This window comes from Schistocerca serialis, chromosome 3 (genome assembly GCF_023864345.2).
Source record: "Schistocerca serialis cubense isolate TAMUIC-IGC-003099 chromosome 3, iqSchSeri2.2, whole genome shotgun sequence".
Taxonomy (NCBI): domain Eukaryota; kingdom Metazoa; phylum Arthropoda; class Insecta; order Orthoptera; family Acrididae; genus Schistocerca; species Schistocerca serialis.
This window is the reverse complement of record NC_064640.1, coordinates 317,257,054-317,272,903: the sequence shown is the minus strand read 5'-3', so window position 1 is coordinate 317,272,903 and position 15,850 is coordinate 317,257,054.

Genomic DNA, 15,850 nt, shown 5'->3' with positions numbered 1-15,850 from the left:
TCACTCTGTTCCTCCATAAGATCCACAACGCCGTATACAACGGCGCTCAGGTTGATGGCGTGTTCCTTGACTTCAGGAACGCACTTGACACCGTCCCGCACTACCGTTTAGTGAAAAAAACTGAGCTTATCGAGTTTCGGCGTAGATTTGCTACTGGATTCAAACCTTAGTGGCAGACAGAACTCAACACGTCGCTCAGAACGGAGCAGAAACGACAGATGTAAAGACAATTTCCGGATGTATGTAAATGATGTAGTAGAAGGCGTCTGATGCTCTTTAAGGATGTTCGGAGATAATGCGGTTGTCTATCACAAACTAGCAACGCCACAAGATTGTAACGATTTGCAAAATGACCTCCCAAGAATTGATGAATGGTTGAAGCTCTGGCAAGTGATCCTGAATATAAATAAATGCAACATAATGCGCATACATAGGAAAAGAAATCCACTACTGTACAGCAACACTATTGATGATAAACCGATGGAAACAGTATCTACCGTAAATTATCTTGGAGTAACCATCCAGAGCGAGCTTTAGTGGAATGACCACATAAAACAAATAGTGGGAAAAGCAAATCCCAGATTAATAGGAAGAATCGTAAGGAATTGTAACACATGAACATTATTGAGCATATCTGGGATGCCTTGCAATTTGCTATTTAGAAGAGATTCCCACCACCTCGTACTGTTACGGATTTATGGTTAGCTCTGCAGGTTTCATGGCGCCAGTCCCCTCCAGCACTACTTCAGATATTAGTCGAGTCCAAGCCATGTCGTGTCGTGCCATTTCAACGTGCTTGCGGGGGACCCTACACGATATTAGGCACGTTTACCAGTTTCTTTGGCCCTTCAGTGTATTTCAAAGGTGTGTAGTATGTAACGCATGTCGTTTCGAGGCAACTCAACCAGTCCCTTCCAAAAGTGCACTGGATATTTAAGTAAATAGAATTCTATCAAATATTGTTCTGGAAACGGGTGTACTAGCTTCTGGTTCTGTTCTCTTTGTTTCTGGAGAGAAAACCCACCCCCCCGCTCGCCCCTACCACCAATCTTTAACCAGAATGTCTACTGTATACATTACCTTCGTGTCTCATTTGACTGAAAGTAACCCTATCGCAGATCGATTTTACAAGCGTTTTGATCAGTTTCCTTCAAACTGATCTCATATTTAGAAACAGAGACGTTTTTGCGGGGAGGGTGGGGCTCGGTGGTGGTCTTGGTTTTGTGGCGGGTCTTGCTGAGAGTTTGCAGTTGTGGCCGTCGGTCGCACTCCCCAAGCTCTCTGACAGCTGCAACAGCTCTACGGGATGCTATTTGTTGTTTTAGATTCATTACCGTTTTTTTTATACTTTTATGGCAGTGTCTGTGTAAGATTGTTGACACAATACTGTATAAGTGCCTGTAGGATTCGCACACTGAGGGCTCCCTACAAACTTAATTTTGTGTATAGACAGTTCACTTCTAGTTCTGACGAGTGAGATTAAGAGTATCAGAATATGTGACATAAATATTCGTATCTTTCAACTGCATTAAATTGTAAGCTTAGACCTTAGACCATATACCTTGGTACATATGCTCGTTCCTGATTTAAGTTAACTTTTTGCTCATCTCTGTTTCCAGAAGCTGTTTTTTTTTTTGTCCATCAATTAGTTTCCTGTTTCTGTCAAATATACATTAAATGCACCAGCTACTCTGTGTGGGTGAGAAATTTTCTATCTATTTTCAAGAAGATTAATGTTACTGTGTTCTTATTGTTTTTTTTTTCAGTTTCTCTCCTAACTATAGCCCACATTGCTTTAATTTTATTTGTAGCTTTCTCCATTTAGTTGCCATTTGTTAGCTTTTTTGGCCTTCTGATAACTTTATTTAGGATCTGTTTGTATCTTTTAAAATACGCATCAAGTTCATGAGTTGTTTTAGTTTTCTTGGCTATGGTAAAGAGGAATCTTTTTTTTCTTTCAGTTAAACTTTTATGCCTGAAGTTATCCAACTACTTTTTGCACTTTTTCGGTGGTTTTATTTTTTCTGAGTGGGAAGCACAGTTCAAAATAATGCTGGAAGGTGCTTAGGAATTTATTAAATTTTTCATTTGTTTTCCCACAGTTGTATACATGCTCCAAATTCTCTTTAGGTAAGCAGTTAAAATATATATATATATATATATATATATATATATATATATCTTTTGTATCGTTGTCATTGCACTCCTCATGTACATAATCCACACAGTCGATCTTAGATGACACCACATATTCCACTGACTCACCTTGCAGAAATGCTAATATTTCACCTGCTATTTCTTTCTCAGTCATCGAAATTCATTAGGTTTCTTTCCGACGAAATGTCAACTTCGGCAACTGTTGCTGTAATGAAACGTCTGCTATATCTATCGTTGCCATTGATCAGCTACGTATCAACAGCACTAGCAGTGAAGCCCTGTTGTGAGTTGCTTGTCAACTAGGCTCCGTAGCCTCATGCTGTGCTCACCATTGGATACCTCCAGTCAACCGGCCGGTGTGGCCGAGCGATTCTAGGCGCTGCAGTCTGGAACCGCGCGACCGCTACGGTCGCAGATTCGACTCCTGCCTCGGCCATGGATGTGTGTGATGTCCTTAGGTTAGTAAGGTTTAAGTAGTTCTAAGTTCTAGGGGACTGATGACCATAGATGTTAAGTCCCATAGTGCTCAGAGCCTTCTAGGGGAGTGATGACCTCAGAAGTTAAGTCCCATAGTGCTCAGAGGCATTTGAACCATTGTTTTGAACCTTCAGTCACGCCTCCTGTTGCCATTAAGGGCCAATATTGTGGTCGCGTGGTAGACAAAGTGTGGAATGTCGAATGCCGTAATCATCATTGACGTTTTGCGACCTCACAATCTAGGGGTTTCTTGTGAGCTGCACAAACAATTAATTTCAGCTACTTTTGCTTTTCGTATAAGTGCTAGTTTTGGAAAAAACGATCAACCTCGTATCATACATTGCATATATGGATCCAATAATCTTACGGAATTAGTTTTTGTTGTAACTCATCACTTTAAAAAAGGAATGGTTACGCTAAAGCGAGTCGTAAGAATAAAATGCGGTGTTCATTTGCAATAATCTTATAGGTACCTATTCAAGGAGTTAGGCATTTTAACTGCACTTTCACAGTGTATGTACTCGTTAATGAAATGCTTCATAAATAAGCCATCACAACCTGAGAAGAAAAGTGATGTCCGTACCTGCAACGTTGGGAGAAAAATAACCTTTATTGCCCGTTATTAAATCTGTCTGTGACTCAGAAAGGAGTTCAGTGTGCAACAACAAAAATAATTGATCAGTTGTCCAATAACAGGTAGGAAAATAAACCTAAAGTTATTTCTGAACAACTCCCTCAATTCTATAGACGAATATTTAACACTGGCAGACTGTAAAAATGCCCATAGATTTTTAGTAAGACTGAAAACTAGTGTTCATTAACAGTAAAAGTAATCCTTTGTACTGACTCGGTCCACTCTATTTTCATTGAAAAAGGCATTCAAATGGAAAAAATGAATTGGACGTGTGGCATTGTTGGCCAGAGGGCCCCATCCGGGGAAGTTCGGCCGTCGAGTGCAGCTTATATTTCAGTTGACGTCACGTTGGCTGACTTGCGTACCTGTAATGAAGATGAAATAAGGATGAAGACAGCACAACAGCCAGTCCACGAGCGGAGAAAATCTCCAACCCGGCTGGGAATCGAACCCGGGCACGCTGCATGGGAGGCAAGCACGTAAGCACGTTTTTTTATCTCATTTTGTTCTATATTGTTCGTTGAATTTGTTCGGGGCGGACGTTCGATGACATCCTTTTAGGTTCTTCGTTGATTCATTCACTCAGTTTCTTTGTTACAAAGGGTAGCTAACCCTCTGACCGAACCCGCTGAGCTACCGTGCCGGCGACTTGCATGACGGTGATGACCGCTCACCTAAGCAGGCGGACGGTCATTGAAATGATCGATGGAACATGTAGCTAACTTATCAGGTAACTAACTAACTAGCCTCCTCCAAAATCACGACCTTCAATTTCCTTGTTATATGTTTTTGCGCGACCCATTTCATTAGGGTTCACACTCGTCCTAAAGTTGATTCCTGCCATAATTGTTGCTGCTCACTGGCATATCTGAATTTTATTCTTTGCATTTCTCCATAATCGTCTTAAGCCACTTTGTCGATTTTGATGTCGCGAAATTGATGGAAGTACCATGTTGATTTTCACCTGGCGCTTAATGATCTTTGTCCACTAGGAATCCCAGTACAGTATTAGGTCATCTTCTGTCAACTTGTCAGTCTAGCTTTCTGTGTAGTTCTCCGAGTTTTCTCTCTTGTTGTCAGATGGTATTTTCCTCTCGTAATTGGACTGACGTTAATAAAATCGTTTCTCACACTCCAACATTTTTTGAACATGATAAATGACGTTTATGTCTGTCATTATACTTATTAGCTGCGATAGGAAGCTCGATGATTCGTCATTTGCAAGTACACATAATGAATGCCATGTCACACTGTTGCACTAGGGACGAAAATCGTCGGTATCCCATTTCCTGGCCGCAGACAATACTATTACCGACGACAGCAAAAACATGTTGTCTTAAATCTGTCAGTAGTACTGTCCCGGTTGGTGGTTAGATTACAAGTGTAGCTTTCCACTGGCTGAATTTGTAATCCGCAAATTTATCACATGTTAGATATTGTGGGGTATGAGGCGGTTACGAAATGTTTTATGTATGACACAATTTTAAACATGGATGACAGCAGCAAACGTAAATAAACTTTCAATAAACGAGGTATACAGCTAATCGGTTGCCTAAAGTTTGTTGTAGTAAGCCTTGGCCAGGATACAATACGCAAGGGGTGTCTTCTTTAGAGACAATAAAGTATAGCAGGTAGATTTATGGCCGTGTGAACACTGGAAGACATTCGATCTAAATCAATGGAAGACAGATCTGCGTACTCGTGACATGATTCACCCATGTCCTTAAAAATGTAAGTCTATCGACTACAGCATGTGTATGCAAACACTTACATTCACGCAGGTGAAAAATATTTTGTTGTAACAAGCATGAAATCATTAAGAAATTAATATACGAAAGATGTTTTTGAATGGAACTTCCACTGTTATGCCGGCCGTTTTGGCCGAACGGTTCTAGGCACTTTAGTCTGGAACCGCGCGACCGCTACGGTCGCAGGTTCGAATCCTGCCTCGGGCATGGATGCATGTGATGTCCTTAGGTTAGTTAGGTTTAAGTACTTCTGAGTTCTACGGGATTGATGACCTCAGATGCTAAGTCCCATAGTGCTCCTGGTAGCCACACTGCCAGGACAGGCCACACAGTTACAGGTCTAGCCTTTGTACATTTCCCTTATGGGCCAAAATATAGAAAAAAATCGCGTTATAACATGTGAACACAGTGAGCCATGAGGTAGCCGACAGCTGCAGGTTACAAATCTCGCAATAAAAATTATAAACAAAAATTATTTGTAAACAGTATGTATGCAATGTATATTTTCTTGTGTGGACAAGCAGAATTGAGAATGAAGGTAGATAGGAGTCAGTGCATCTGGCGGGCAGAGCTATTTGTTGTAGGTTGGACAGAGTGCAACTACCTACTTCACTCGTTCACAGATTCAGACTTTCCAAGAGTTTCAGAAATCTTCAAGTAGCACTCCTGGCATCTTTTTCGCACTTTCTTGTTTCTGTTATCTTTTCTTTATATAACTGCCAGGCAGTATCCTTTTGTATTTCCGTTTCTTTGTTGGCTCGTAGATGTCGAACAAGATATTGTACCCGATTTCCTCTACACCATCATCAACTGAATCGAAAAATAAAAACTAATGTCTAGTACTAACAAAAGTGGAGACGTTAGTATGTCATATGGATTAGAGATGAATCTCAGCAAGTCAAAACTCACGACAACCGATCGTGGAGCAAAGGGCCAACGCACAGGTCGATTAAAGGAACTGGAAGTAGTGCCTTCTTTCGTCTATCTCGGGTCAAACATCTGCTACAAGGTGAGATAAAAGGACAGAACACGCTAGTGGAGTTGCTAAGAAGGAGCTCACCAAGAGCTGGCAGAACAGAGCGATAAGGAACAGCACAAAGATAATGCTTGTTGGAGCACTCGTCTTTCCGTCTTATTTTACGGTTTAAAACATGGACACTTAAAGCCAGAGACAAGCAACATATGAATATATTTAAGCTTTGGTGCTGGTGCAAGATGCTGCGCACAAAATGGACCGACATAAGAACTAATGTGTGCATTATTGAGCAACTCAGTATCTCGAGAGACTTTCTCATGTCAACCAAAAATTCTCCAGTTAAACGGGCATATTATGAGAAGATATGCAGAAAAGATAGAGAAAATAGTCATGAAAGAAAAGATAAGTACACAAGACAGAGGGGGAGAGCAACGAGCAGGTTCATAGATCAGATCAAGAAGATCCCCAGTCTACCTCTTCAGCAGGCTCTAGGAGAACGTGATAACCGTCCGGGTTGGAGACGTTTGGTTCATGGGGCCACCACGCTCACCAATGAGCAAAACGACTTGTGATGATGACTCCAAGAAACCTGTGTGTTTGTCGTGCTACCGGTGGTGAGGACACTGAACGTTTGCGAACAGTAAATGAATATTTTGATCTTAAACGCAATTCTAAGGAGTACCCCAGGGTTGCGTGTGGATGCATGTAAAGGGTATAGTTTTTAAAACCGGACGGTTATTGTGATAATAAATATTTTGTAGTGCTATGCGTAAACTAAAATTACCATCAAATTTCTGTCTTTAGTCGTGTAGAAGATCCAGTCTTGTGAAATCGACTTAACCTTTCAGAGATGCGCTGTATTTTGATATGATAATGAGCAACCTGTAATTGTAGTTTCGCAGATTTTATGCTTATCAGTAGCGACAATATATGCTAAAACAACCGAAGTTTCTTTATATGGTGACATACAGAAATGAACTTGTAAAAGCTGTTTACTGAGTGTAAACTGCACAACTGATACTTAATATTTATTTGAAACCGTGTATCGTTAGATATTGTAGGAATATATAGGCTACTCGAAATAGTATTAAGTCTCTAAGTCAAATGAAACCTAGGAAATTCGCTGCAGTTGGTCGCGCATTTTGAGTATGTCTACAGCGGTCGTGCGAGCGTATTCTAACACACTTGGCGAGCGGGAGCAATTCTTTATGGCAGATGGCGTAATGCAATGGGCAGGGTTATTTTGCTCGTTTGGCGCAGGCGGGGTATGCGAGCCGCAGCTGCCTGCGACCGGCGCTCGTAACGCAGAAAAATGAGAGCCGTCTTAGCGAGCTGTGACGCTGCAACTTTGCGATGCCGGCGTTCGGCGTTATTCTGTGATTAATGTTCTCCCTTCATTCATTGCAGCGACACTTCGAAATTGATTCTCGATTATAGGTTTTACATCCCAGACAGCCACGTGAAAAACATTCTTCCGTAATTATTTGCTTTCCTTCTGCCGTTTACTTACAAAACGGATTCATATATCAAGCTGTCATCAATGATCCAACCCTCCATAGACCCCAGAACGCTTTTGCAGAGCCCTGGCGTCGGCGGTAAGGTAAGCGCGTTTTGATGATGAGACTTATTTGGCGTGAGATTGTTTGTATTTACATCTCGTACAGAACCCAAAAACACAATCAACTAACCTATGAACAGCTCGCTTGCACTGAGATGGTCATTGACTGGATAGATTTTGTTAGGTATCAGACTCTAATAAACTGATCCATTATCATATGACCATTATGATACGACTTTACTATCGAACTCTGCGACTGTAGATAGCATTAAAGTTTTAGTTTTAGATAAATATGTGAAAGCCAAGCAAATTCTAGCATGAACACTAGATAGAGTTGGTATACAATGTTCAGGGTAAATAATAGTAATAAAGGAATTCAACTTTGGTATGTAGTACTGACCAACCTGTTTGCTTTGCATTTCCAAATAATCCGATATAGAATGGCAGCAATTCTATGCCAAAACTTTGGGAAGGCGGTTAACTCGAACTACTACAGGTAAAAGGTAAGTGGGCTGCATGAAGATGAGTATGTACCATATGAATCTAACCCGTTATCGAATTTAAATAACAGGAAACTGAACAGTGCTTGCTTGATGTTTGCTACGACCAATTCGAACATCAAATTTCGATAACATAACTCAATTCATCTGTCTTACTACCTCAGACCACTGTAAACTACCAAGCAACAAACAAGTTAACGTAATAATACTCTACAGCGCTTCAATACCTCGACTAAGATACGCAGTGCATAACGTGGAGAAGAACGATTCACTTGCTTCTCTGATATAAATGCACTAATGCAAAGAATTAGAATTTATATCTAAAAACTTTTTCGCTTTCGGTTGATTCGGTTTTGGTTATTTTTAAGGTTTAAAATAATCTCAACATCTTTCCGGATGCAATTCAAAGTTTATAAATTCACGTATAATGAAAGAAATCTATAAAGAAGGTACCACATCACCCATCATACTAAAATAATCCAAAAAGTAATGCAGTTAACATCGCATTAGGTTATTAGTATTCACTGGTATTTACTAACTAACCGGACATTTCTTCCGATCGAAATAAATAAATATCCCGATATGAAAGACGAACTAACTTGATTTCATATGACTTATTATTATTATTATTATTATAAATGATGACGGTAATAGTGATAGTAGCAGTAATGTTCATTCCCGTAGTTGAGAGGTAAAACTGCCTGACTGCTTCCTGAGGACCTGTGTTTTATCTTCAGTATGTACTTTGTTTTTTCTCGTAAGGATAGCTGAGTAGCTACCTAAGGAAAACGTAATCAGATCAGCAGTCGAGGGGATGCCCACCCTATTCTGCCAGCGAATAACGCATCATGATGGAGTTGAAGAAGATGTCAGCCGGTAGGTGTCCTACAACGAGAACGGAAACTGTTTATTTGATTAGAAATTAATGTACAGCTCGAATATGCTAAAATTTCTGTTGCCATGTCGACACTATCATGGGGAAAAAGGAAATTCAAGAGGTGAATACTAAACCGTTAATAGCCTGTGTGCATAATGGTCAGCATTTGCATAACATTTTTGTAAGTTTTAAAAGATGATGCAGAATATAATAATAGGTTTCGTGGATTACAAAGTGTAGGTAATCAAAATTAAAATGAACTAATCGTTGGGTTATGAATATTGTCGGTTGTGCAACTGCAAAATGCGACCTATTGGCCTATTTGCACCAGATCCGTCACGTTTGTTATTTCTCAAATTATCATCAGCGGCTTGAAATTACATTATCCCTATACAATATCTTTTTAAGCCGCAGAATGTTCCTTAGGAAATACCAAGTCAAACTCGCCAAGTACAAATACACTGCGCAGTTTTCAGGTGCGCAAGTGACGATTCTGGTAACATAATGCACTCCTGGAAATTGAAATAAGAACACCGTGAATTCATTGTCCCAGGAAGGGGAAACTTTATTGACACATTCCTGGGGTCAGATACATCACATGATCACACTGACAGAACCACAGGCACATAGACACAGGCAACAGAGCATGCACAATGTCGGCACTAGTACAGTGTATATCCACCTTTCGCAGCAATGCAGGCTGCTATTCTCCCATGGAGACGATCGTAGAGATGCTGGATGTAGTCCTGTGGAACGGCTTGCCATGCCATTTCTACCTGGCGTCTCAGTTGGACCAGCGTTCGTGCTGGACGTGCAGACCGCGTGAGACGACGCTTCATCCAGTCCCAAACATGCTCAATGGGGGACAGATCCGGAGATCTTGCTGGCCAGGGTAGTTGACTTACACCTTCTAGAGCACATTGGGTGGCACGGGATACATGCGGACGTGCATTGTCCTGTTGGAACAGCAAGTTCCCTTACCGGTCTAGGAATGGTAGAACGATGGGTTCGATGACGGTTTGGATGTACCGTGCACTATTCAGTGTCCCCTCGACGATCACCAGTGGTGTGCAGCCAGTGTAGGAGATCGCTCCCCACACCATGATGCCGGGTGTTGGCCCTGTGTGCCTCGGTCGTATGCAGTCCTGATTGTGGCGCTCACCTACACGGCGCCAAACACGCATACGACCATCATTGGCACCAAGGCAGAAGCGACTCTCGTCGCTGAAGACGACACGTCTCCATTCGTCCCTCCATTCACGCCTGTCGCGACACCACTGGAGGCGGGCTGCACGATGTTGGGGCGTGAGCGGAAGACGGCCTAACGGTGTGCGGGACCGTAGGCCAGCTTCATGGAGACGGTTGCGAATGGTCCTCGCCGATACCCCAGGAGCAACAGTGTCCCTAATTTGCTGGGAAGTGGCGGTGCGGTCCCCTACGGCACTGTGTAGGATCCTACGGTCTTGGCGTGCATCCGTGCGTCGCTGCGGTCCGGTCCCAGGTCTACGGGCACGTGCACCTTCCGCCGACCACTGGCGACAACATCGATGTACTGTGGAGACCTCACGCCCCACGTGTTGAGCAGTTCGGCGGTACGTCCACCCGGCCTCCCGCATGCCCACTATACGCCCTCGCTCAAAGTCCGTCAACTGCACATACGGTTCACGTCCACGCTGTCGCGGCATGCTACCAGTGTTAAAGACTGCGATGGAGCTCCGTATGCCACGGCAAACTGGCTGACACTGACGGCGGCGGTGCACAAATGCTGCGCAGCTAGCGCCATTCGACGGCCAACACCGTGGTTCCTGGTGTGTCCGCTGTGCCGTGCGTGTGATCATTGCTTGTACAGCCCTCTCGCAGTGTCCGGAGCAAGTATGGTGGGTCTGACACACCGGTGTCAATGTGTTCTTTTTTCCATTTCCAGGAGTGTATATTAACTCGATACAGAGAATGTAATACTTTGAGAACACACTGTTAATACTGCCGAAGTATCCATAAACATGCACAAGGAACACATGGTAATGTAAAAAGAAATAAAACTTCCTGGCAGATTAAAACTGTGTGCCCGACCGAGACTCGAACTCGGGACCTTTGCCTTTCGCGGGCAAGTGCTCTACCATTTGAGCTACCGAAGCACGACTCACGCCCGGTACTCACAGCTTTACTTCTGCCAGTATCTCGTCTCCTACCTTCGAAACTTTACAGAAGTTCTCCTGCGAACCTTGCAGAACTAGCACTCCCGAAAGAAAGGATACAGCGGAGACTTGGCTTAGCCAAAGCATGGGGGATGTTTCCAGAATGAGATTTTCACTCTGCAGCGGAGTGTGAGCTGATATGAAACTTCCTGGCCCGCGAAAGGCAAAGGTCCCGATTTCGAGTCTCGGTCGGGCACACAGTTTTAATCTGCCAGGAAGTTTCATATCAGCGCACACTCCGCTGCAGAGTGAAAATCTCATTCTGGAAACATACCCCAGGCTGTGGCTAAGCCATGTCTCCGCTGTATCCTTTCTTTCGGGAGTGCTAGTTCTGCAAGGTTCGCAGGAGAACTTCTGTAAAGTTTGGAAGGTAGGAGACGAGATACTAGCAGAAGTAAAGCTGTGAGTACCGGGCGTGAGTCGTGCTTCGGTAGCTCAGATGGAATTCCGCCGCCGGCGGCCGTGTTGTGCGGACGTGCGGAGCGGCTGTTGCGGTGTTTACATCGTCGCTGCGAGCGGCCGGCGCTGTGTGGTGAGTGCGCGCTTTCTGCGTTTGTCGTAGTCCACGATCACATTCTAGAATGACATAATGGAACAGACAACGCGACGCAATACTTTGAAGTTGATTTTCTATCCGAACTACGCCCGACCGAAATCTTACGAAGTTGAGGCATTTATCGAAGAAACTTTTCAGATCAAAGTGGATGAATTGATTGGAATTCACCTGTCGATTGTCAGTCCGACTGTGTTCCTTAAGTTATCCAGTTCTGACAAGCGCGACCAAATTGTAGAAACATGTGGTGGGGTGGCAAAATTCAAACATTCAGACGGACACATAGGGCAGGTCACGGTTTCGCGTGCCGGAATGGGAATAAGAACGGTTCGAATCTTTGAGCTCCCCTTTGAAATAACGCCCGAGGAGATTAACAACAAACTGAGAGAATATGGCGCCATTATCAGCAATGTCGCCGAAAAATGGTCTAGCTTGCACAAGTATCCAGTATTAAATGGAGTCAGGCAAGTTAAGATTGACATGCTGAAACATATCCCATCGTATCTCTGGATTGGTGGATATCGAGCGATCATCATTTACGATGGCCAGCCGAGAACCTGCTCGGGTTGTGGTTCGACCCAACACGTCCGCGATCAGTGTGTTCAACGGCGTGTGACGCAACTGCCGACTGGGGAGCGAGACCCGCCTAGTCAGATGGCCACGCTACCCGTGACGTACGCCGCCGCAATTCGCAGTGACGTCGCCCCAGATATGTGTTTCGACAGGGCGGTCGTTGCTTATGCCGACGTTCCCGATGGTACAGTAGCCATGGATACTAGCAGCACAGAAGCTACAGGGTCAGCACACACACAAGACGAGGAAACTGACAGGTGTGCAGAACAAGACCAGGCTAAGACGGCAGCAGAAGGCATGTGCAAACCACACGAATAAGTCGGGCACCACAAAGAGGACACAGTTGCAACATCGGAGGATAATGACCAGCAGCCTACAACTGTTTCACCAAAGAAACGGAAGAAACGTCGAATAGCCCGTCAGGGAGCAGCAGAAATCGCGCCAATCTTGCGTGAAAAGGCGAAACAGATAGGCCAAGAATTGGCGGAGACGACACAAGTAGCTCCTCCGGAAGATCGAACAACAAAAACGAAGACCCGAAACGAGGACACTGAACCCGACCGTGGAATCCACATTCCGGGCGGTACAGCTAGTCGGAAGGACCCTCCACCTGTACCAAAAACGGACACGCGGGAAGTTACGTGCACGCGAGATTGGGCGGATGACATGGAGGAGCAAAACCATGATGCAGAGATGGCTGACATACCACAAAGTTCAGGACGGACGGCACCCGACCGTCGACAAGATGTGTCCACCCGGCAACAAACCACCATCAAAGACGCTCGCGCAGAAGATGATGATGCCGATTTCTTCTAAGTAGAGCACACATCCACTTCACCTGGCAAATAGTATCCCACCTGACGCGGTATAGTCGACATGACGTCCTTGCAGGCGTACAGAATTGCGACCTTGAATATAAATAAAATTAGCAGCACCCTCAATCTGAGAAATCTCCAAGATTTCCTGTACGCCGCTGATGTTGACATCTTAATGCTGCAAGAAGTAACGGGTACCGTTTGGACGACATCACTGGCTACAACGCCGTCATCAATCCTAGCAATGACAATAGCCTCGGCACAGCGATTATGACTAAAGAGAGGATTCTACTTACAGACGTGACGAAACTGCCGAACAGTAGAGGTCTCGCTGTCACGATAAACAACACCAGGCTTATCAAGATCTATGCCCCGTCAGGAACCGGAAACAAGCGCCGCAGGGCCGAATTTTTCAAGGAGGACATCGCCCCCCTTTTCGCGGTTCGATTTGAACAAATAATATTTGCGGGTGACTTTAATTGCGTGCTGAGTCCCAAAGATCAGACGCCAAATTTTAACAAATCTCTGGAGCTGGAGAACATCGTCAGAGAATTCCATCTGTTAGATACTTGGGAACTAAAACATGGTGATCAGCTCGGTTTCACATATCACCAGCCATTCTGCCAGTCGTATCGACAGGATTTACGCAACGTCCAATTTAAGGCGACACGTTTTACAGGCCGAGCTATGGCCCACTATTTTCTCTGATCATATCGCGTACATATGTACGATAAATTTAGAGAAACAAGGAACTTACAGGGCGAGAGGTCAGTGGAAGCTAAATGTTGCTCACCTTTCGGATCCTGGATGTCACGCCGCCTTCCACACCACTTGGGCAGAATGTGAAAGGAAGTTCCACTTGTATGGTACGGCGCTGAATTGGTGGCTAAATTGCGCGATGCCCGCGATAAACACAATGAAAACTTACTCCCGTGAAAAAGTCGCCTGGCGGAAGCGGACATTAGACTTTTACTTCAGCTGTCTGAGAGACTTGTGCGTTCGGGATGCTACAATCATAACAAACTATGGGCAAATCAACAGAATAAAAGCAAAATTGCTCACCCTGCAGAGACACCATCTCGAAGGCTGTAAAATACGAACGCGTTTTCAGAACGGTACACGAGAAGAAACAACATCGATGTACCACATCCTCCAAGAGAACAAAAGACAAAAACGGAAAATTCTGACGGAACTCAAAACTTCAGACGGGAGACTCTTGACAGATCAAGCTGCAATACGAGACGAGATCCATCGACACTTTAGTGAGTTGCTGGCCAATACACAGACAGATGAAACAGCGCAGCAAACTCTCACTGCTAGGACGACAGAGCGACTCACTCCAGAAGAAGCTGATGTGCTCACAGCAAGAATAACGGATGAAGACGTCGAAGATGCCATCTCGAGGAGTCCAAAAAATAAATCACCTGGACCAGATGGGCTACCCGCTGAATTTTATCAAACTTTTCGCGAAAAGATAATTGCTAAATTGATACTCGTCTGCAATGAAATACTAAATGCCGACACTGACCTTCCGAAGGAGTTCTGTGAAGGTACAGTGGTCTTAGTCCCCAAAACACCAAGATGCAAAACCGTGGAGAATCTTCGACCCATAACACTTCTCAATAGTGATTATAAAATCTTCGCCCGTATCATGATGCAAAGGTTTATTTCAGTTATTCGTACAGTGACAGGAGCTTACCAGACAAGTGTGGGAAAGGATAGAACGATATTTCAGACCTTATGCGACTACAGAGACATTATAGCGATATCGGAAGCCTGCAACATTCGCTGTGCCCTGATGTCGCTTGACTTTGAAAAAGCTTTTGATAAAGTTAATCATTCGTACCTGTTCCGGTGTATGACATCCATGCAATTCCCACAGAAAATTATAGCCTCCGTGAAAAACATACTGACGAATAGCACGTCAAGAATCAGTGTCAACGGACAACTCAGTCACCCGATCAATATCCACAGTTCGGTAAGACAAGGTTGCCCCATGTCCATGACGCTTTTCGCGATTGCGCTTGAACCTCTCTTAGTATCCCTGACTCGGCAACTCCGTGGACTACATATACACAGACAGAAGATCATATGTCAAGCCTACGCGGACGATGTAGGGGTACTTGTGACTGACGAAAGCGAGGTGGCAACAGTTCTTGAAGTTGTGGCGTCAGGAGCTAAACTCAACCTCAATAAATCTGGTATTATGAATCTTGGTAGGGGCATAGAGATCAGAGCCGCTGGACGTATCAACACTGTGGAAAAACTAAAATGCCTTGCAATAGAATATACGAATAATATCCGCCGCACAGCGCTCTCAATTACAGTAAATTACTTGCCACATTACGAGCAAGCATAAAACAACACAGCTTGCGTAATTTAAATGCAATACAAAAAGTGCAACTAGCCAATACCTATATAACCTCCAAAGTAAACTATGTTGCTCAAGTGCTTCCTCTGCCACGAACCATAGCACACCAAATGCAAGCAGCGCTTGGTTATTTTGTCAGCAGAGGTCAGATATTTAATGTTTCCTATGATACCTTGACGCTATCGACACGCAATGGAGGGCTACATCTAACAGACATCTACCTTAAAGCGCAAGCGCTATACGTTAGCAAAACTTATAAACAGTGGCAACGATCACCGCGGACCTTAGTGGCTCATCTCTTACGTGAAATCACCACAGTCAGCAGAGATCCACCAATCGATGTGCATCACATCTCCCACGAGCTGTACCACTATAAACACTTTCTTGTGGAATACAGCTATGTACGCCATAGAATA